This window comes from Pinus tabuliformis, chromosome 7 (assembly GCF_031772625.1).
Source record: "Pinus tabuliformis cultivar Carrire ecotype Pingquan chromosome 7, CPIR1, whole genome shotgun sequence".
Taxonomy (NCBI): Eukaryota; Viridiplantae; Streptophyta; class Pinopsida; order Pinales; family Pinaceae; genus Pinus; species Pinus tabuliformis.
Genome location: NC_142293.1, coordinates 183,372,321 through 183,395,130, shown reverse-complemented (window position 1 = coordinate 183,395,130; position 22,810 = coordinate 183,372,321).

Genomic DNA, 22,810 nt, shown 5'->3' with positions numbered 1-22,810 from the left:
TCATAGTCGTTGATTGTTCATAGTTGAAATGAGAATCAAATAATCCTTGTTTGTCGTTCTTTACGAATAGGATTGTGGTCTTCATTCATATATATATATAGATATAGATATTCCCCTAAGGAAAAATTGTAAGTTTCATTGATAATAGGAAAATTACATATTGTAGATGTTGTGTAGCATATGCTGTAAGGTGGGGCGAATCGCCCATAAAAAAATATCAGAGTAAACAACAAATATGTACTGATAAATAAGAAAAGAAATAAGCCATATAAAGGCAGGCCCCTCGGTCCTTAGATATATATATATATATATATATATATATATATATATATATATATATATATATATATATATATATATATATATATATATATATATATATATATATATGTTGTGTGAAATTCAAACAAATGGATTTCCTTTATTTTTCTATTTATGAATACATTTTGTGTGATAGAATAGTTTAAACTTTTGAGTGAAGTACTTGAATAATTATCTTTTAGTTTTTTAAAGGAGCTTGGTAATCAATTTCATTTTAAATAGGTTTATAAAATATTTAAATTGCTACAAAATCAAGAATTGAAATAACAAATACTACTTTTATAACTTTGAAGCCACATTGAACATACCTTTTAGGTAACTGAAGATACATCTAAGTTAAGGAGTAGACTTTTTAAATGAAGGTCATCTTAATAAGTGAAAAGTATTATAATCTGTTCATACTGCATAAAGGGCCTCAAGAGTCTACTAGTCTGGTTGACAATCAAATTGATAGTGTATGACTAATAATATTTAAAACTAATAAAAATACTTGTTATTTTTGGGCCCATTGTCAGGGAGGCGCTCAAGGAATGAAGAATTATTGCATAAATAATACAAAGGATATTAGGTCTTGAAGTGACCAAATGAGTTGTAATAGGTACACTTTTCCTTTGCATTATATTATGATAAATGCATTTAAAACATCATAGGTAGGAAAAAGAAAAGTCCCTTAAAACCCCAACATGTGGTATAGTTGGGACCACTCCTAATAATGTAAGTTCCTTCCAATCAACCAATACGAACTCAATAGAGACCTCATTTTCTGTTATGAAACCAGCAAAAATTTAAGAAAATCTACACACCTTTTTTCACTTTGTAGGAGCTCGATATTACCTCTGATGTAGCTCTGTACTTTCTGATCATCTAGTTCTGACTTTGTGATCTGGAGTAGCCCTCTGTGTCCTCTTTCCAATGCCACAAGTCTGACCCAATTTGGATTCTCCAAGGAAGAGTTATGCGAAATCTCCCACAGTGACTTGATTATAGAATAGTTCAGTAGATCGAAATTGTACGACATGCCACGAGTCACTGTTTCCACCTTTGGATCTGAAAAATGCATACAAGAAACTACAATCTGTCCTCTTTCTGTACCTTCTTACGAAATTTCAATCCGATCCCTAGAGAGAAAGTTATGACTATTTTCCCCAGGTCACCTGTTTGGAATGTAATTCAGGAGTCTGCAAAAAGACCAACTTCCTTAGATCATATCTCCGCAAATATAGCGCGAAAAGCTCTGAAATTCAGACCCGATGTTCAGTGTGATTTCTTCTTAAATGGGTTTTTTTTTCAACTTCTGAAAATCGTAGAAAAAAAATTATAGCGAAAATGCCACGATGACTTGTTTGGAGTAGCGAAACCCTAGAATCCAAAGCTCTGATACCAAATGTTATGAAACCAGCTCAAGAAAAGATAGAAAAGATAGATCAACGCCTTAGAATTCAGGCTCTTCAAGGGGGCAACCTCCTTTACATTACATAAATGAACAATTCTTCTATGATTCAAATGACAAAGCCTCCTTTCTATATATAGGAGTCTAAGGAGTCACAATATAACCCAGCGGACCTAACAATAATAATATAAAGCCACAAAAATAACGATAGAGGGATTCTATGGGGCACAGTAATAACAATATGGGGGCAATAGGGGCACAACAATATTAATAAGGGGTATAACTACAATAGTAATTGGGTAATCACTAGTATTATAGGGACCCAACATTTTCCTTACCATCCAATTCCAAATCTAAATAATAATAAGACGATTCAACCCACCTATAATATTGAATTTTATCCTTTTCCTACCTATCCCCTTTCAACTATGGACTGAAAATACATCCATTTGTGCTCTAGGAAAGTGTTTTTTTGTACAACAACCCCCCATTTCAAAATTTTTATTCAAAACTTTAATTAGAAATGGGCTCCCTTTTCAGACTTAGTTAAATTCAATAATTCAACAATAATTGCATGCTTGGATTTAGTCACATAGCATATGGAACTCCTTATCAAAATATTCGATCTGATAGAAATAATATCCAAAACCTTTTGTTGAAACAAATGTAATATAATATGTCATACCTTTTTGAGAAGTTATCCTAAGAAAATCTTCGATGCGATAATGCAATCGGAGATCGCAAATCGCAAACTCAACAACAAAGCATCCTAAGGGTCTATGCCAAACCTCCGATGTGATAATGCAATCGCAATCGGCCATCGCAGATACCATGAGACACATAACCAAACCCTTTGTAAATCGCCGATGCGATCTTATAAAGGAAAGTGCGCTATGCGATAAAAGACTGTTAAACGTATATTGGCGGTTTTAAATTTTAAATCAATAATAAACGAAAAAGAAATAGATCCACTGATTGTCCTTCTGCCTTATTATACTACTTACCTTTATTGCAATTGGGGCTACCAATGGAAAATGCTAAGCTTGACTGGTAAACCTCCCGATCTGCGATATGCGATTTATCGCTGATTGCTGATCAGGAAAACCAAAAGATTTGTTTTAAAAGGACCATCACGCATATGTGCAATGCAACGTATAATTATTACATTTATTTATCATCATTGGCAGTTATGGAGGTCATTAATTTAGCAGTTAATGTTGAGTCCTTCGAGGATCTCATCCGTGGTAATACTTGATTACATTGCAATTATCAAGCTTGAATTACCATAACTCTTTTCATTCGGCATTGGATTTAAACGGGTTTATTTCTCTGTTACGTTCTTTCATTGTTTGTGTAGAGCAACTCTGGGTTGATGAATCCAGAGAAAATGATGAAGAAAGTGAAGAAACCAAAGGCTCCTGTTGTAACCAAAGAAGAACCAGCGAAGAAGGTTTTGATATCTGATACTACTTGCCTCGGTCTAGGAAAAGATTCATGGGAGAGTATCTACAATTTGTTGGAAGTAGAAGATCCTGAAGAAATCAAGGTAGAAGCAACAATAGATGGCACGAGTAAATCAAAGAATCTTAACGAATTGGCCTGCTCATATCTTCATAGAATAGCAACTCGCACCAAGGTTTTACCATATAATGACATGGTCAAGTGGGTTATTGAGAGCATTGCAACCACATACAGAACTTTGTTCACAGTTGATGGAAGAATGTTTGGATCATTTAGAGGAGAAGATATTAGAAAAATGTACCATTTGCCTCGACCAAAGAAGCATTATAACAAAGCATTTTTGGAGGCTTTTGCCAAGGAGAACACCATCGAATCTAATCCTATCGGACAATGGAGGCATTTTCCAACCAAGCACAAACATGAAACATTGGGTATGTACTTTGTAGATTCGTTGGTCTCTCCTTATTGTTATGCTCGTGCAATGATGTGCAGACTCTTCGGAGTCCATAATTCTGCTAAGTTTTTTATGGAGATGGTACCATTAATGGAGGCTGCAATTAATGGCTTTATCATGGACTGGGCAACCATCTTGTCCAATAAATTGGCCAACTAGATACTTGAGTATAGAAAAAGCAGGGTTGTCTTTACCCGGGTGATACCCCTTTTTTACATGAGTGCCTATATTATGGACACTATTTGTTTCAATTCTGAATATCCCATTCTAGGATGGAAATGGACTCTACAGGACCCCAACCCCATTCACCTCTATCATAAGGAACTATGGAAAGCCCATTACAAAAACCACCTGTATAGAATTTGTCATGGTTTTATCCTTCCTGTGTATTATGCCATATTCAATAAACCTGCCCCTAGGTTATCTGAGGAAGCATCAGTCGACCTAACTGCAATTGGTAGTTGGTTTGGGGAAGAGAGATTCACCTATATAAGACTTTTCGGTAGCCTTGCCAACCCACATGTCCTTCCCCTGTATATCCCTGATAAACTGCTGGCCAGAGAATTAGCACATCAAATAACAGTTGAAGGGATGTCAAGGACTCTTAGGGATTCTAAAAAGCACATGTGGTCGACATTTCCCTTCGATGTGGTGCTTTTACCCTGCATGATTTCAAACATGCAGAGAAGGAAGCCAAGAAAATAAAGCTATTAAAGCTCGCAACTATCCCAAAAAGGTAGTACGATCCTAGATTAGTTGCCTACAATGTTACTACTCAGGCCAAAATTTCCAAATTTGATCATGAGAAGGATAGCTACGATGATTTGTTTGTTTCAGCAGAATTATTTTCTCAAGTCAAACATTTGGCCAAAATCAAATTGGGAGTAGAAGGACTAGAGGAATTCTATAAGATCAGGGCACAAAGATTGGAAACCCTACCTCTAGACTTATTGAATACAACCTCTATGGTACAACCTCAAGGCCACAGTGAGGAGAAAATTACTGAGAAGACTCCCGAAATTGAAAAGATTCCTAAGAAGGAGAAGACACCAGAAAGGGAGTAGAAGTAGGTAAGAACTAATGAACCCCTTGATACAAATATTAATATTGATCCCAAGTTAATCAAGGAATGGGAACAGTTTGATTCAATCATCAGTAACCCCAATAAAACCCAAGGGTTCACTACACCAGAAGTGGCTACAATGCAAAAACCAGAAGTCAACACAGTTCTGATTGTAGGAACAAGTGGCCCACCCAGGTTTCAGCAAGACATAGAAATTATTCCTGAAAATCCCACTGAGGAGATTGTACTACAAATTGAAGAAATACCACCACTTGATGTCTTCTACAGTCCAAAGCATAGGGCTGTAGTCAAAAGACAGAGGAAGAAGAGGAAAATTGATCAAAGTCCTCTTTTGACTCCTCAAGCAGAGATGATGAACGTGGTATGGAAAGCAGAGGTCAATCCCTCCAAAGATTTAACAAAACTATCACAGTATGCGGGAGCTTATACAACAACGACAATGGATAAGGCCTCAGAGGTTAGCCACCTGATGAGGGAAAAAGACCAGGAAATCATCCAACTAGAGGCACAATTGGCAGGACAACAACAATAGATAGATCATCTTGAGCAGCAGTTGATAGAACAGAGGCAACTAAAACTAGAAAAGTGCAGTTAAAACTAGAAAAGCAGAGGATTGATGAACACACCCTCCATAAACAATAAGAGTTGTCTAAGGAGTTCAACAGACTATAAATATTGAGTGAGCAGGAGAAGAAATTAAATGAAGAGCAAAACGCATAAATGAAAGACCAGATAGAACGATTCAAAGGATATCCACAGGTGAATGAATTCAGAGCAGAAGCCCTGGAAATGACCAAGGCTTTGTCCTGACAATTGAATATTCTATGTCATAATATATCATAGCCACCCCTTTATGTGATATCTCTGCATCTATAATTGAAAAATCAGTGAATTCTAGGCTTGAATTAGATAAGGCAGATGAAAAATTAACCAATTTTCTGTCATGGCAAGATTCAAAAGAATGAAAAGCTGCCAATTTGCCAATGATACAAGAATCACATAAGGAAATATTGTTTTCTGAATGGGAGTCTCAATTAATGAAAGCTGAAAGAGCCACGTCCAGATGCAGAGCTGCAACAAATAATCTGGTTGAATTGATAAACAATAGTTTGCATGTGTCTAATCTGATTACAGATTGCTCTCCAGGTAAACTCCCAAAGGTAAAATTGTTGGAACAACATTGGAAACAAGAGCTGACACAAAGGGAAAAATTAATCAGAGGAATCCAAAGCCTAACATGGGAAACATTCTGGTTTTTCCTTGTCAAACCACACAGTCAGCAGATGGCAATGAAGTGTCTCTTGGATGCAATCAACTACATGGTCTTTGAACTCTCCGATGCCACCTATACAGCTCAGCTACACTCCAGGATGAGTCAGCCACCGGAAATCCAGCCTATGCTCGCCATTTGTCAACTGCAATCACAGGAAAAGAAGTCGATACAGTGAATCCATTTGACTATCACAATATTGCTATTTTTCAGGATAAATCCCAAATTTATGTGTCTTTAGTTATACCAGCGCATAGCGATTTTCATTCATAGTTTGTTGTCATTTTTAGTATTTAAAGACCCTTTCATGTTTTTAGGAAGGGTCTGTAATTTTGTATTAAGACTTAACTCGGAAGTTGCACTACTGTACTTTTGATATATATTTTTTTATAAAAGACTGGACCAGAGTTCTGTATTTTGACAAAGAGGCTCTCATGAGATTTGCACTATTGCGTCTTTTGAAGGCATTCCCAAATTAGAATGTAGAATTTGAATGTTGTTTACATCAGGACAATCTAAATGCTTATGGTATCATTATCTCTGCTTTTGTATTATTTTTGTATGTGAATAAACATTTATCAACTTTGCTATTATTGATATGTATATATGTTTTTTAAAAGCAATTCTTTAACTTATCACTTTTGAATGTTTCAGAATTGTTATCTTTTGAAATATATATGTCAGTGATATATTATGATCAATGTGATAATGTTTTTTATTATTACTTTGTTTAATTACTTAAACAAAGTAATCATCATATGAATACATATTTCTATTTTATGAATAAGTCATCTTTATGGTTATTTGTTAATAGAAACAATCAAGAATCACATTGTTAGAAGAACTCCTGGGATAGATTAGTTATCTTTGTATATTTTCTCACTATAGAGTAATTCACTTATCACCCCCGTTATACATTACAAACCAATCACCCATCAATTCATATATCAGTGGGAAACTGGTCCCATTACATCCAGTCAGAGCCACCACACCAAAGCGAAAAGGAGCTGCAATAAGGTTCGGACCGGGTGGTTTCCCCCGATGTTGATGCAGCAATTTTAGAGGCATCAACAGAAAGTCATCCAAAATCAAACCTCTCCCATAACTCAAGAACATGATGAGGAATATGACTTACCTGAGCCAATGATACCTTCTTCTGACTACCCTCAAAAGGGGTCCAAATCTATTTCTTATCCAAAGAGGTTATGCCTTGAAAACCCCACTACTCAACTTGAATTTGACTTTTTATGGAAATTGAGAAATGTTTGTGTTAATATTCCATTGTTTCAAGCTATCAAGGATGTTCCTATGTATGAAAATATTTTTCAGGAACTTTGTTTGAAAAATCCAAGCAGAAAGAAAGAAGATCCCAAAACACTACAAGTAGTTGGGAAATTGTCTGATTTAATGTTGGGTAAGGTCTATATAGAAAAATATGGTAATCCAAGAACTCCTGTCATTATTGTATACATAAATAATACCCCTATATCTAACACCTTAATAGGGGAAACTATTAATGTTATGACCAAGGAAACCCTCAACAAACTAAGGCTATCTGTAGTTTGGCCTACCCCAAATGTCATCCAAATGGTTGATAGATCCACTTGTTGACATTGTTGAAACTGCCAACACTCAAGGGGGTTCCCTCCATATGCGGTCCCAATTAGACCTCACATTATTTGGGATAAGAGCCCCATCCGGAATACGACCTGACCATCGTCTACTTAAAGATATGTCTGGACTTTAGTTGCCAGCAAGAGAGAGAATCACATATGTGCCTTCAAAAATAAAGCTATTGTAGGTGGATCAAGGTTCTTCTACTGTAGAGGGGAAAGAGGGAGAGCCTCTAAGAGAGAGGTAATAGTACCACCCTAATAAAGACAAATGTAAACAAGATTGTTTCCTCTAACATCTAGTAGAATAGTTCACAGAGACATGGAGATCATTATAGCCATTACATCATATTCTCAACAAGATAAGCACTAAAATAACTGAAATATTTCAACTACCTTAGTACTGGTGAAAGAAAAAATGAACCATAAACATTCACAAAATAGTCTTAAAAACATTCATAATCCATGCATGAAAATGTTTTGGCCATCAAGCTTCAAATATTAAGTAAAAGTCCCAAGATGCATGAATACAACGAACATCACTTGCTTCAATAGTGTGTTGGAGCCACTACTTTCTCCCCAAAAGTACTAAATTATCACTGTTATGCCTTATGGGAGAAGCCGAGGCTGAAATTAATTTTCATGAGAAATGAGGACCTATTTGTAACTTGAGGAGTGACCTTTCATATACTCATGACTCTTGAATTTCTAACTTCTAGTGACCTTTGGACTTCTACAACCTTTGAAGTTCCAAATGACTTTTGGAATTACATGTGAATTTTGGTATTACATGTCCTTTGGACTTTCGTGACTCTTGAGTTCACTTATGACTCTTGGACTTCTACTCATTTGTCTTATACAATGATTACAATGATACATTTTGTCTTCCACATCATCATATGATGAAACTTGACACATCACTATCTTGGATGACTGGGACTGACAATGATTGATGACATGGACTTTCTTTAGTAGTGACATGGTTGCCACTGTGTTTATTCTTTGTCATCATCTACTCCTAGTGCTTCCACACTTCGAAGGGTGTTTTATCTTGGAGTCTTCATGGTGATTTGATCATCAAGTTTTAGGCATGTTCTTAGTTCTTCTTGTGCTTCCTTTGTTCATCCTCTTTTCTTGATATTCCTTGTGTGTTCTTTCCATGAGGTCCATGGAATACATGTTTCTGCAATCACTCATGATGAGCAACTATTAGTTTAAAAATCTCCTACTCTACCATGTTTTATGCATATTTTATTGTTCGCGCCCTTTCAATGTGCTTAAAATGGTGAGTGTAGCTTTACAACGCAAGAGAAAACTCTAAAAGGTTGAAGGATGAAGGAGGAGGAGCTTCGAGGATTTTTCATGCACTCATGCACCCTAAGGAAGAAATAAATCAAGGTAGGGCACATGTTGCAAGTTTGAAGAAAAAATGAGAAAGCTTCGAGCTTCCCAAGTGTGCTATGTGCCCAAGGGAAAGAGTGATATTGCATGGCACACTCTCGAAGTTTGAAGGCTGAGGCTTCATGCCTTCGAGGTGTACTCATGTGCCTAACAGGGCTAATGAAGGGCATATGGTGCACTCCAGAAGGTTGAAGTTTCAGGCTTCATGCCTTCAAGGTGTGACAGTGCACTCAAGTCAGTTCATGAGGGCACATGGCACATTGGGGAAGGATGAAGTGTTGAGCTTCGAGTATTTAGGATCCACAAATGTGTTCAAGGAGGGTTTACTTCTTTGAATTGAAGGAGTGCGCTCAAGGAATACTTTGTCACTTTTTAAGGGCACAATTAGGAACAGAGAAGGTGCTTTGTGATTTGGAGTGCATCTAGCTCTATGGGAGGGTGCAGGCCACACTTCTGAACAATGAAGGGTCACCCATTAAGGCTTCAGAGTGTGCACTTACACTCTTGGCCTTAAGTGGTCACTTTTTCAACTGAAATTTGTCTAAGTTTGGATGATTGGTTAAGGGATGAGCAATATGAGTTCTAGACATAAAACTATGTGTGACACATACTAACTCATCATGGGAACTTAAAAAATCTTGATCAACAATGAATATACATCAAACGCCACTTTGTGCACATTCCCCAAGTACAAACAATGAAGTGTGTGTGATTGCGACCCAAAAGTGCCATCTTGTAACAAGAAAGATGTTGTGACCATGAAATGCATATACGGATATTCAAATCAATGCGACAACACTTAATAACACTCAAGAACACTCAACACATATGAAACAACACAAAACGACACTTGATGACCAAGGAGACATTGGACACGACAATGCAGTAGGCTCCAAAATTGTAATGTTGTGAAATTTTTGAGGGTGTTGTAGCAATGAAAACAGTTGGTGACACACTAGACGAACTTCAAATTCTTTGTTTGGGATTGATATTTAAGTTAGGGGTCATACCTTTAGGAAGTATTGATTTTACCAAGTTCCCCCTTTCGACCTGGTTTCATACAGAGAAACCTATCTTTTCTCTACTTGGTTGAACTCACATAAAGATACACTGTATCAAAACCAGTTCAATTCAGGAAAGGGAATGTGCATGACAAGTTTGTAATATTCAAAGTATATATTTTTAATCACTGGTGTTGTTCTACTACCAACAGGCCTGAACATTACGTCGGTGGAGTCACTTCAAGATCACAAACATTGCTTCATTTCTATTGAGCCTAGACAATACCTTGGTGAAGTCACTTCCTTGACCTCCCTACGCAGGAAGCCTTCTCTTATTTCACTAGTTATTTAATAGAAAATTTCATCGGAACTTATTGTTTTCATTGGGCATAAGAGGGATTGAGACTTATTGAGAGTAGAGGAGGTTTCCCCTTTAGAGAAGTATTTTAAGACCTTTGATTTAGGTTTGCTTGCTTTATATTTTCCACTTATCCCTTCTCTACTAGACTGGACAAGTGTTAACAAAAAAGTAGACATATTCCAATTTGAGTAGTTCAGGTGCTAGCATAAGCATAGATCTAATAGGTTCCCTCAAGGTTCTCCTATTGGATGAATCATGTTCTCCATCTAGACTTACTTCAGCTTATGGCACTTTCCCAAACAAAGAAGGAGAATAATTAGAAAACCAAGCATTGCAATTGTCACACTTCTCTTTGATTACACTACAAATTTCTTGGGCCATGCACTTTCACACATAGGTCTTATTTATGTACAATGAACAACAATTAGACACGACATGACAAAACATAATAAAAACATGACACACAACTGACTTAAACAAAAGAAAATAAAGAACATAAACAATATGTATAAGAAGTATAACTCGTAGCTGCTATTAGAAATAATTATTTAGATCTCAGTCATTTATAGGTAGGGGGTCAATCCTCCCATCAAAATATTTGAGCTTGAAAGCTTTATGACTGAGTTTCTCTTCAACTGTGAATGGTGCAATCCACAACAACTAAAACTTTGTATGTTTAGTCTTCGTGGGGTTTATCCCATCTCAGAACTAGTTTGCCCACATCAAATCTCTTCACAATGATGGATTTTCTCTGAAACCAACACTTTATACATTCTGATGCATGACAAATTGGTCCTTGGATTTGAGCCACTCTTCCTTGAGTTTTAGTAAAGTGGCTATCCTGCTTTGAACTGGTAAGCAAGGTTTACCTTGTGACTCTTAAAAGAGTTACAAGGCTAGGAGGTACAGGTTCAAAGGAAAGATAACTTCTTTACCATACACCAGAAAGTATGGCAAGGTCTTTAGGGAAGGATTGGGGATAACATGGTTAGCCCAAAGTGCATTAGTCAAAGCAATATTCCAACTCTTCTTTTCAGAGAAAATGGTCTTCTTAATAATGCGAATAATATTTTTATTTGTGGATTCAACTAGACCATTTCCCTAGGGATAATAATTAGATGCATGCTTGAGAACAATCCCATTTTCCAATGCAAAATCATAAAGTTTTAATGATGAAAAATAAGTTTCATTATCAAATACAAGTGACATAGGAACACCAAACCTAGTGATGATGTTCTGTTGTATAACATGGATGACTTCTGGTCATTTACTTGTGTGAGTGTAATTGTTTCCGACCACCAGGTGAAGTAATATGTAGCTGTGAGGATATATTGGTGCTTCTTTGATGAGTGTGGAAGAATCTCTCTAATAACATCAAGGCCCCACTGTTGGAATGGTTCTTTGACTGCTACTGGGAGCAGTGGGGCGACTAACCTTTGATTACAACTGACAAATTTTTGGCAAGCTTGGAACTTATGGATATAGGCATGAGCATCCTTAAAAAGAGTGGGCTAATAATAACCAACCCTCATAACTTTGTGCGCTATGGTGTCACCCACATAGTGGCCACCTACCGATCCATCATGTATATCCTTCAGAACCTTCTTTGTATCTTGTGCCTCGAGGCACCTTAGTAGAACTCCATTTTGGCGCTTTTAGAAAAGCACTCCATGGACCAACTAGTATGATAGAGCCTTCAAGTTGATTTCCCTTTTCCTTTTACTTGATAAGTGCAATGGCAAGGTGCCATGTTCCAAAAATTTCCATAACTCTGCATATTAAGGCACCATGGATGTGGATTGAGGAACACAATCAACATACTACGTCTCTATTTCTGGCTACCATCCCAATAGCTCTTGTTTAAGAGAATCCTTTGCTTCGACTACTAGTCTGCATAGGATGTGACCCTTTATAATATGAATTGGTTTCAATTAAAGATCATATTCTTGAAGATAGGTCATCCAAGTAGCCATTTTCTCACCTAGTTCTTATTGCACAAGCAACACTTTCACTCTGGGTGAGGTACAAATAAAATGATGTGAGATTTCAATAAGTAGGGGATAAAATAGTTCACTTCCTTGTATACCGCATATGCTTGTTTATCAACAACAGGGCAATTTAATTCTAGTTCCTGTAGACTAACGTTCTTAAAATATATAGGCTACTCATTTCCTTCATTGTCATTCAGAGTTAATATAAGGACAATCGATAAATTTGAAGCAAATTTATAGAGAAGGAAATCCTTACCATATTATGGACTAAATAGTGCGGGTGCATCAACGATAGCTTATTTGATCTAAGCGAAAGTGTCTTTCTCCTATTTGTCCCATTTGTATACTGCATATTTATTGGTAATCTCCTATATAGGCTTGACTATTTGAGCGTAATTGAAGATGAATTTTTGGAGAAAATTGATTTTTCCCAGGAAATAATGCATGACTTTCTTGTTCACCATAAATGGGATCTGTGTAATAGATTTTACCCTTTTGGGGTCAATCTTTATATCGCTCTTCGCTATGATGTGTCTTAGTAGGATCCCTCTAGATACACGAAAGACACTCTTCTTGGGATTCAAAGATATCACATACTTCTAACACCACTAGAATATCTACTTTAGATGACATACATGATTTGACCTTTTCTTATAAAATATAGTGACATCATCTAAGTAGACAACAATTCTCTGACCTATAAGGCCACGAAAGGTGATGTTCATCGCTCTTTGAAAATTTGCACCAACATTGATTAGTCCAAATGACATTCTTTTGAATGTGAATATTCCCCATTTAGTTTAGAATGTAGTCTTTATTAACACTTGATTATAACATGAAAATACATCTAATAGAAAAAACATTTCAGACCCAGATACTATCTGGAGTATCTTCTCCATGGATGGCATTGGATAGTTGTCTTTATCAGAAGCCTGGTTAAGATTTCAAAAATCAACACATAGGCATATTTCACTAGACTTCTTTCTTACTGGGACCAAGTTGGACACCCACGTGGAATGTCTAACTTTGAAGATGATTCGAGCATCCAAAAACTTTCTCAATTCCTTCTGAATGAGGGGCTCCATTATCAGATGATATTTTCATAGATTTTGTTGGAACTATTTCACCCCTTCTTTTATAGGAATCACGTGTTGGATGATACATGTATCATAAGTCCTTAAATCATTGTATGTACAAGTGAAAACATCCAGATATTTCTTGAATAGATTAATAAATGATTTCCACTCCTACAGGGAACAATAGGTACTTAGATTGACATGCTTCGGATCTTATGGGGTTCCCAAATTGACTTGTCCAGATTTGAGGTTTGAACTCTGAGTCTTTGTGTTTGTTGGCCCTCTAAACCGGTTATGCAAGTCATATAATGTTTTTAGCTACACTATGCCTTTTTGCATGGTGTTTCTTTTTAGTCCTTGAGATGCTTCTTGCAAATCCTATTCATTCTCATCCTCCTCTTTGGAGGCATCATTGAATACATAAAAATTAACCATAGAGTGTAGTATATGTTGGTCATTATTGAAAATGCATAAACTAGTAACATTCTCAAGAAAATATGGTTTATATAAATTTTTAATTGAAAATCCATTTTTTAATGGCAACATCCTAGTGACAAAATTTGCTAATGTATTTGCCACTGCGGTTCTAACTCTTGGAATATAAACAATATTGAAAACCTTAAAATGATTCATCAAATGCCATACCTCCTACTCATAGCTTTTGAGATGAGGTGAAACACAGTGTATAGTATCTCGTACTTGACAAGTGACTACCTCTGAGTCACCAATTACCTTCAGAAACTCTACCTTCAGGTCTATAGATTTCTTCAATCCAAGTACGAGTGCTTCATATTCTATAGTATTATTAGTGCACTTGAACTCTAGATGACATGAAAGTACATGTTTCTTATTATGTGGGTTTGTAAGGACACAACCAGCTCTAGAACCGTCCTATGTCTTAGAAACATCAAAATAAAGAGTCTAAAATTTACAAGCTACTAAGATATTTCTTGTATAATTACTATTATTATTACTAGTAATACTATGTACATATATATTACAAAAATCATTCACACTAGATGGAGAGCAAGGAAGGAGCTCCAGATGTGTATCTAGTGGAATAAGTGATGACTGTGTGAGATAACAACCAAGGGTAGTTTCAAAAAATAAATTACCAAAAACTAGATTTGCGAAAGCAAATGACTCATTCCCTTCGAAGGGCGTTACAATGTATTTCATTTAAGGTTCTCATTCTACCTAGATATAATTGTTATTTCCCTTGTATGAAAGCCACAGTTGTGACCATTCGGTCGCAAAATACCCTTGTAATTTTCTTGAATAGTATCTAATAAGGAGTAAACCATATGCTTCTGGTATGCCCACAATTATGATATTTGTACATTGATGAAATTGATCGTCTTTAGATAATACGATAAGCACATTTCTAAGTTCACGAATATCCTGGACCAAATATATGTCTAACTGAATAATATGTGCCTCTATTTTGTCCCATTTTGCATTTATTTTCTCTAAAACTGATAATGGCATTACATTTACAGATGCACCATAATGAAGTAAATAATTGTGAACATTGTAATTGGAAATTTTGAAATTCAAAAGAAACGGAGGATAAAGAGTATTAGCTTCTAATGTTAAAGCATTAACAATTGACTCTAAGGGACTAGAAGTATTTCTAGGGACCTTCTAGGAAGAAGAAGTATTATTACCTGAAGAGGATCAAGAAAGTTCTTGGATGAGTAGTTCCCACTAGCTTGCAATCCTTGTAAACTCAAAGATTGAAATATTTGGGAAATATTTCTTTATATCCTCCACTATGTTATAGTCTAGCGCAACATGCACTGCAGTAGTGTCTAGAGGAGTGGATTTGTATGATACTTCCAAAGTAGTAATATTTATTTTCCTTTTGGAAGTGTTCTTTGGTGGGGCAGAATCTCTAAACTTCTTCAGAGCTTGGTTGATGGGCGAGGTAAGTTTTATCAACAGATGTTCTTTCAACGTTTATCTTGCCAACTCTTGTTTAGAAACAACCCCTTGAATTCTCAACTTATATCGGTTGTTTTTCTTTTGAGTCGGAGCCTCATTTAGTGGTGGTTTTTGGGTTCTTTCTTCTCAGCATTGAAAACATAATTGAAAGTATTTACTACATTTCTAACACTTGCAGTTTCCTCAACCATAGTGGATTCTTCCTTTTCTTCTGTTTTCTCAGTCATATCATCTAAAAGTATTAAGCCAATAATGTGTGCAACCAGAGCATTCATGGTGGATTCCACTATGGGAATGTCTTTTCTAAATGATATTCTTGATGAAAATAACAATATTTGTCCATGCCCATGCTCTTGACATTCATCACAACATTCGATATCTGTGTAGAGTTAGCCGACTGACTATTGTTGTTGTTGCTATTGAACTTCTTCAGGAAGTTGAACTTTGGGGGCTTGCTGCTGACAGTGATTTTGCTTGTCCTTTGTTTCAGTTATTCTAATTCTTTAGACAAAGTATTGACAATGTAGGTCAATCTTTCCATATTAGTGGCTTATTTATCCTTGGCCTTGTTTGAAGAGGCCTGCGACTGTTTTCTTGTATCCTTGGAGTTTTTGGATGAGTCATCATCGACAATGACTTTGATTGCATGAAAGTTGTTCTCAACATCAATGAATTCTTTGAAATTCTAAGCCAAAGTCTCTTTCGTTGCTCTCTTTACAAACAATGATTTTCTTATTGGCAAGGCAAAAGTATAGTAATCAATCATGATAAAGGCATGAGGTGATGTATCCAGAGGAAATTGGTTCAATACCTAATTGCACCTTTGATTAAAATATTTGACCTTTTCTTTTTTCCCCATATTCAAGTTCCTTAACTCTTTTAATAACATGGCTCTATTTTTGTCATCAATGAACATTTCTAGGAACAACTTTTTAAACCCCCTCTAGTTCTGAATTGAATTTGCAAGAAGATTATGATACCAAGCAGATTCTCTACCATCTAAGGTACAAAGAAATATTATACATGCAACATCGTCATAACGTACCTCTAGCATCTGCGGGTGTAGATAGAAATTATCTAAATGGTATTCTGCTTTGATCGCCTTGTTAGGGTCGTATTTTGTTAACAACTTTTCTCGATGTCTTGGAATCTTATGTAAAACACCCAAAAGGGAAAGTGGGCCTTGAGTCATCCAATCCAATCCTTGGTCTGCTATGTCCATGTTTCTATCATCCTCCTCTTCTTCAGAATATGAGGATTCTTCTCCGAGACTACTTAACCTGTGGAAACTTTCATCCGAGAGAAAAAAGTTTTCTTCATCACCCCCATTATAATACAAAGGTTGCTCTAGTTTTTTTGTCTTGTCTACAGGTTTTGCCAACTCCTCAAGGATATTGAAACCCAAGTTTTCTACTATAGAAACCACTATCCTAATAGGGGTTTTTCTTTCCTCTTCAGAAAGCAAGGAATATTATGTGCTTTAGGAATTAATCCAATAGCACTGACAAAGTGATAGGTTATAGGCTGAATTGCCTGAATGTGCTTGTAAGAAATTTCATAACTTTTTCAAGGTCGAGCTGAGAATATCTTCCTGCTTCAAGAATATGATTTAGAGAAGTTTTGGGAATGTTTTTTCCTTTTCCAGAGGAAGTATGATGTGCGTGGGTGGAGTTATCATCCATAAAAATTTGGGTGCCCTCCTTCTAGTGCCAAAAATGTTGACAGTGTAGGACCTGCCAACATTCAAGGGGGTCTCCATGATAGGCAGTCCCAATTAGACCTCACATTGTTTTGGATAGGAGCCCCATCCAAAATATGACTCGACTACTATCTACTTAAATATATGCCTTAGATTTAGCTATCAACAAGAGATAGAATCACATATGTGCCTTTGAAAAGCAAGCTAGTGTGCCTTGTGAATGTTCAGTTGTAGGTACATCAAGGTTCTTCTACTACAAAGCGGAAAGAGGGTGAGCCTCTAAGAGAGAGGTAATAGTACCACCATAATAAATATGCATGTAAGCAAGAGTATTTTGTCTAACATCCAACGAAATAGTCTACAGAGACACAAAAATCATTATAACCATTACAACACATTCTCAACAAGATAAGCATTAAAATAATTGAAATAGTTGAACTACCTTAGTACTGGTGAAATCAAACATGAACTATAAACATTCACAAAATAGTCTTACAAACATTCATAATCCATGTATGAAAACATGCTGGCCATCAAGCTTCAAATATCAAATAAAAATCCCAAGGTGCATGAATACAAAGAACATCAGTTGCTCCAATAGTGGAGTGCTAGAGCCACATTTGCTCCCCAAAAGTACTAATCTATATCTCTTATGTCTTATGGGAGAAGCCAAGGATAAAAGTCATTTTCATGAGAAATGAGGACCTATTTATAACTTGAGTGAACTTTCATATCCTCATGAAACTTGACTTTCTAACTTCTGGTGACCTTTGGACTTCTACAACGTTTGAAGTTCCAAATGACTTTTGGAATTACATGTGACTTTTTGTATTAAATGTCCTTTGGACTTTTGTGACTCTTGAGTTCACTTGTGACTCACTGAATTCTACTCGTTTGTCTTATATAATGATTACAATGATACATTTTGTCTTTCGCATCAGGATATGATGAAACTTGACACGTCACTCTCTTGGATGACTAGGACTGATAATGATTGATGGCATGGAATTTATTTAGTAACGACATGGATGCCACTATGTCTGTTATTTGTAATCATCTTCTCCTGGTTCTTTCACCCTCTGAAGGGTCTTCAATATTAGATTCTTCACTGTCCTTTTATCATCAAGGTTCGGAGATGTTCTTGGTCAATCTTGTGTTTCCTTTGTTCATCATATTTTCCTGATATTCCTTGCGTGCACTTGCCATGAGGTCCATAGAATACTTGTTTCTACAATCACTCATGACGAGTAGCTATTAGTTTAAAAATATTCTACTATACCATGTTTTCTACATATTTTCTTCGTCGCACCCTTTTCGTGTGCTTAAAATGGTCAATGGAGCTTTAGGGAGCAAGGGCACACTCTGGAAGTCTGAAGGACAAAAGAGGCAGATATTTGAGGCTTTGACATGTGCTCATGTGCCTTAAGGAAGAAATAAATCAAGGTCAGGCACATGTCACAAGTTCGAAGGATTAAGGGGAGAGCTTCAGGCTTCCCAAGTGTGCTATGCACCTGAGGGAAAGAGGGAGGGCATAGGGCGCACTCTCAAAGGCTAAAGGTTGAGGAATCATGCCTTCGGGGTGTTCTCATGCACCTAAGAGGCCTTAGGAAGTCTGCATGACATACTCTAGAAGGTTGAAGGTTAAGGCTTCTTGCCTTTAAGGTGTGAGAGTGTGCACAAGTTAGTTCAGGAGAGTGCATGGTGCATCAGTGAAGGATGAAGGGCTGAGCTTCGGGTCTTCAAGATGCACCAGTGCACTCAAGGATGTTAAAATATGCAACTACGGTTAAATTCCACTTTGGACATCTCATTTTATGGAGATAATTATTGAAATGAATTCCTATTTTTGAGAGGACCAAAATATACCTAAATATCACTCAAATCAAATAAGGGAAAGTGTACTTATGAATAAAATCCTACACGTGCATATTTAATAAGGTTGGCCCTAAATAAAATTGGACACCCTTGGAAGGCTATAAACACAAGTGACCTCAACCTCATTTGGACATCATCGTGAGACATTCTTATACTCTCTTTCTTGGTTTTCGGCTTGCACAACTCCGAGGCATGTTCGTGGAGGAATGGGTTCACTCGAAGACGAAATAGTAGGGTTTGAAGCTCAAATCTTTGTTTTAGGGTTTTCGGCCTTAGTCGTAGGCATGAAAAAGGAAGAAATCGACCATAGTCACATGTTAATTGTCTCATATGTGTGGCTGAAGCTTTTCAGTCGCACACTCAATGCCTCCTCCATGCGATCAACATCTAGGGTTTTTGAGTCTGAGTTGCAGACTGCAGTTGCTAGCTTATAGGCTCCAGGGAGTGACTAGAACCTTCCCAGTCACACACATGACACCTCCTCCATGCGACCGGGACCTAAATGATGAAATTTTAGTTTTTTTAATATTTCGCTTAGTGGCTGAAATGTTTGGAAGTCGATCGCAAATAGGTACAATTCATTACAGGCTTCAAAATCAAAATTTTGAGTATAAGCATCATTGGGATCATTTCATGGATATCGTGTATTTTTTTTTTTGTTGGATAGTTGTATGGATGAAGATATTGATCATTGTACTCTCTTTTTTTGAATCATTCGATGAAAATCCAATAACAAGAAGAATTTTAAATGGTTTTCCCCATAGTCTGGTCTCCGACCAATCCTGATGTCTCTATGTGTGAATGGTTTTCTTCTATTGTTCCATTATGTTCTATTGCATTGATGATGATGATATTGTTCTTTCTATATAGTTGCATATGTTGCTGAATAATGTTGTAAATATGAATAATGTTATGATGTTATGGGGTTAACTTAATGTGATAATGAAGAAATGAAATTATCAAAGAAAAGAACAATATAGCCCTAAGAAAAAAATTAATAATTTGGGATTAGAGTTGGGATGAAGAAAAGTCATGGAGATCACCCCTATTATGACACCATTGATGAATTCAAGAGAGGATGGAGGAGACATAAAATAATTTGTGTATTAGGGTTTAACGAATATTAGAAGGGTTTGATAGAAAACCTGTTTTATGGCAAATATTTGAGATATGAAATCTAGAAACCCTAGTAGGGTCAATGTGAAGATGCTCAAGCACTTGTGTCAAAAATGGTGAAGCCTAGTTGCCGAGAAAGTTGGTTGAAATAGTGAAGGAAATATTGTCATATGGACAATAGACACTGATGGCTCTTGAAGGCTGGTTCAAGAGGGAGATGATCACCTCTCATTGAAGATAAGTACTTTCAAAATTATGATGCTCCTTTATATCTTTACTTTTCACTTAAGGATCTAATTATTTTTTTGATTATTACCTATACTTCTTGAATGTATATTTGGATGCTTCTAACCTCTTGATGAGTTGTGATAAGTGGATCCTTCTTGAGAATCATGGCTAATGCAGGAAGAGATGAGTTGGTAAACATATCAAAGTGCTACAATATGCCTATGTAAAATAAGAAGGTGCATAGGTATTTGAATACTACAAGGTGTGCAAGGTATATTGTTTCAATATGGTAAAGTATTTCCTAAGGTATTGTGAGAATGACTCCTTCACAAATGGCTCATGTGTGCATATGAAAGTAATTGGATTCATGATTCTTATGATGAAATGGTGCACTTGGTATTGAACAAGTATCTTATCTTTTAGACACGACAAGCTTCTTGATTCTATAAATATTGATCTTTGATATATTGGTATACTTGATGGAGGCTAGCACCTCGATTCTAATAGAAGGTAACGTGGTACTATTGATAATGTGTGTGAAAATCCATGATGATATGAGTGTAATAATGAGATTGATATTCAGGATCTTTTGTTGACCATGGTTATGTTTTGATGTGTTTAGTAATTATGGAATATGGTAAAATTGAATTCCCTGACTTGATGGATTGAGTTATGTGACAAATAAGTAATTTTGTGATCATGACTCTTGAAGTATACTCCTATTAGATATTTGACACTAACCCTTGATGAAATATTGATGTCATGATGTAATGGTGAATTAGTTGATGCTAACATGATATGATCATGATAAATATATGATATAGTCTGACTTTATGATCTAACATATTTGCTGATGCATGATAGCATTATAGATAGGTTGATGGCATGAATGAAGATGACTGAAGTGGATTCCCATTCAAAGGGAGAATATCTCCATAAGATTCTTACTTCGATTATCATTTGAATTGTATATATATTCTTCACCATTGAATTATTATTTATGGACATGAATAGACAAATATTTGATATTGTTGGTCTACAAAAAAGTTATGATATGAGAAGAGAGAGTTTTCCCTTAATCTAAGGCTCAATTGTAGGAAAGCAAGCTTACAGGTGTGACTGTAGCCTCTCAGGTGCACATAAGTAAGGTCAACAATGTGATTGTAGCCTCTCAACCACACATAAGAAGGCCTATGGGTGAGATTATGCCCGGAGGACACAAATATGAGTTTTTTTTCTTCATAAAATAAGAGGTTCACTTGAAGGATGTTAGTCCTACAAACATGGAGAAGACAATAGAAAGTTTTATGAGCAAGGAAGTTTGAATGTTTTGACTAAACTTGTGTTTTCAGGTGACTGGGATATGAAAACAAATATGTCATTGTGATTTAACCATTGAGGCTTGTATATGACAGTATTTGATAACAATTGCAAGAGTTTGACATGATTTGGCTAATTGATATAGATGAGCAGTGTTTGGAGTTTTGACATGATACTTGATAATGATTTAGAACTTTGACTTGATATGTTTTGGGCTATAGATCTCACTGTGATAGAAAATGTAGGATTTGACCTGATGACTAATTTTATGACTGATGATTTTCCTTGATGACAATGCTATATGGGCATAGTGACTTTCAGTGATTTATATTGGTATTATGTGTTGAAATAATTAGTTGTGACACATTGGTTGAAGTATAAATAATTGTGATTCAGTATAAATCAATCTCACAATAAATGGATGGAACTTGCATGGCTTATTATTGGTGTTGCATTTGCATATAGTGACTTATAATATGACCATGAGGATGAATTGATGACATCTTGTTGACATGATAAAAAAGTGAAAGCTCTACCTGTCACCCGGTCTAAAGAATTCATACTGTCATATTGATAATTTTGATAAAGTTCTGATTTGGCATCTAAACTTTGATAAGATGACGTAGTTGATTTTATTGCACTGAATTAATTTTTGTAAGGCTAAACATATTTCTTTGATAAAGTGTTATGTTTTCAGAAAGCATTGTATGAAGCAAGCTCCCTGAGCCAAGTATGTCTGCATTGTCAATTACCTAATGAAGGCAAGAAGATGTGTCGATCCAAACCTCTACTTCAAAATGGGTCCAAGGTATGTCTTTGATTTTGGTTTTTATATATATTGATGATCTAATCTTGACATGTAATGAACCTATGATGATCAAAGTAAGAGGGAGTTGGGTTCTGAAGCTATTAAATCAATTTCTGAAATTGGGAAAATAAAATATATATTGTGAAGCTATTAAAGAATTGTTGGAAAGTGGAAATGAAAATACTTGGATACTCCAATTTAATTTCAAGAAATTATGAAAAGGTATTGTTTAACATGACTTGGAAATCAATAGTTTATTGAAGCATTAATGTTCTGTTTGAACACCTGTACACATATGTTGAGCAAAGAACTTGAGTGAATTCATGATTGAGCTACTTCATACGCATTGAGTTGCCACTAGGAACCCTTTGATATATTTTCATGGGATGAAAATTTT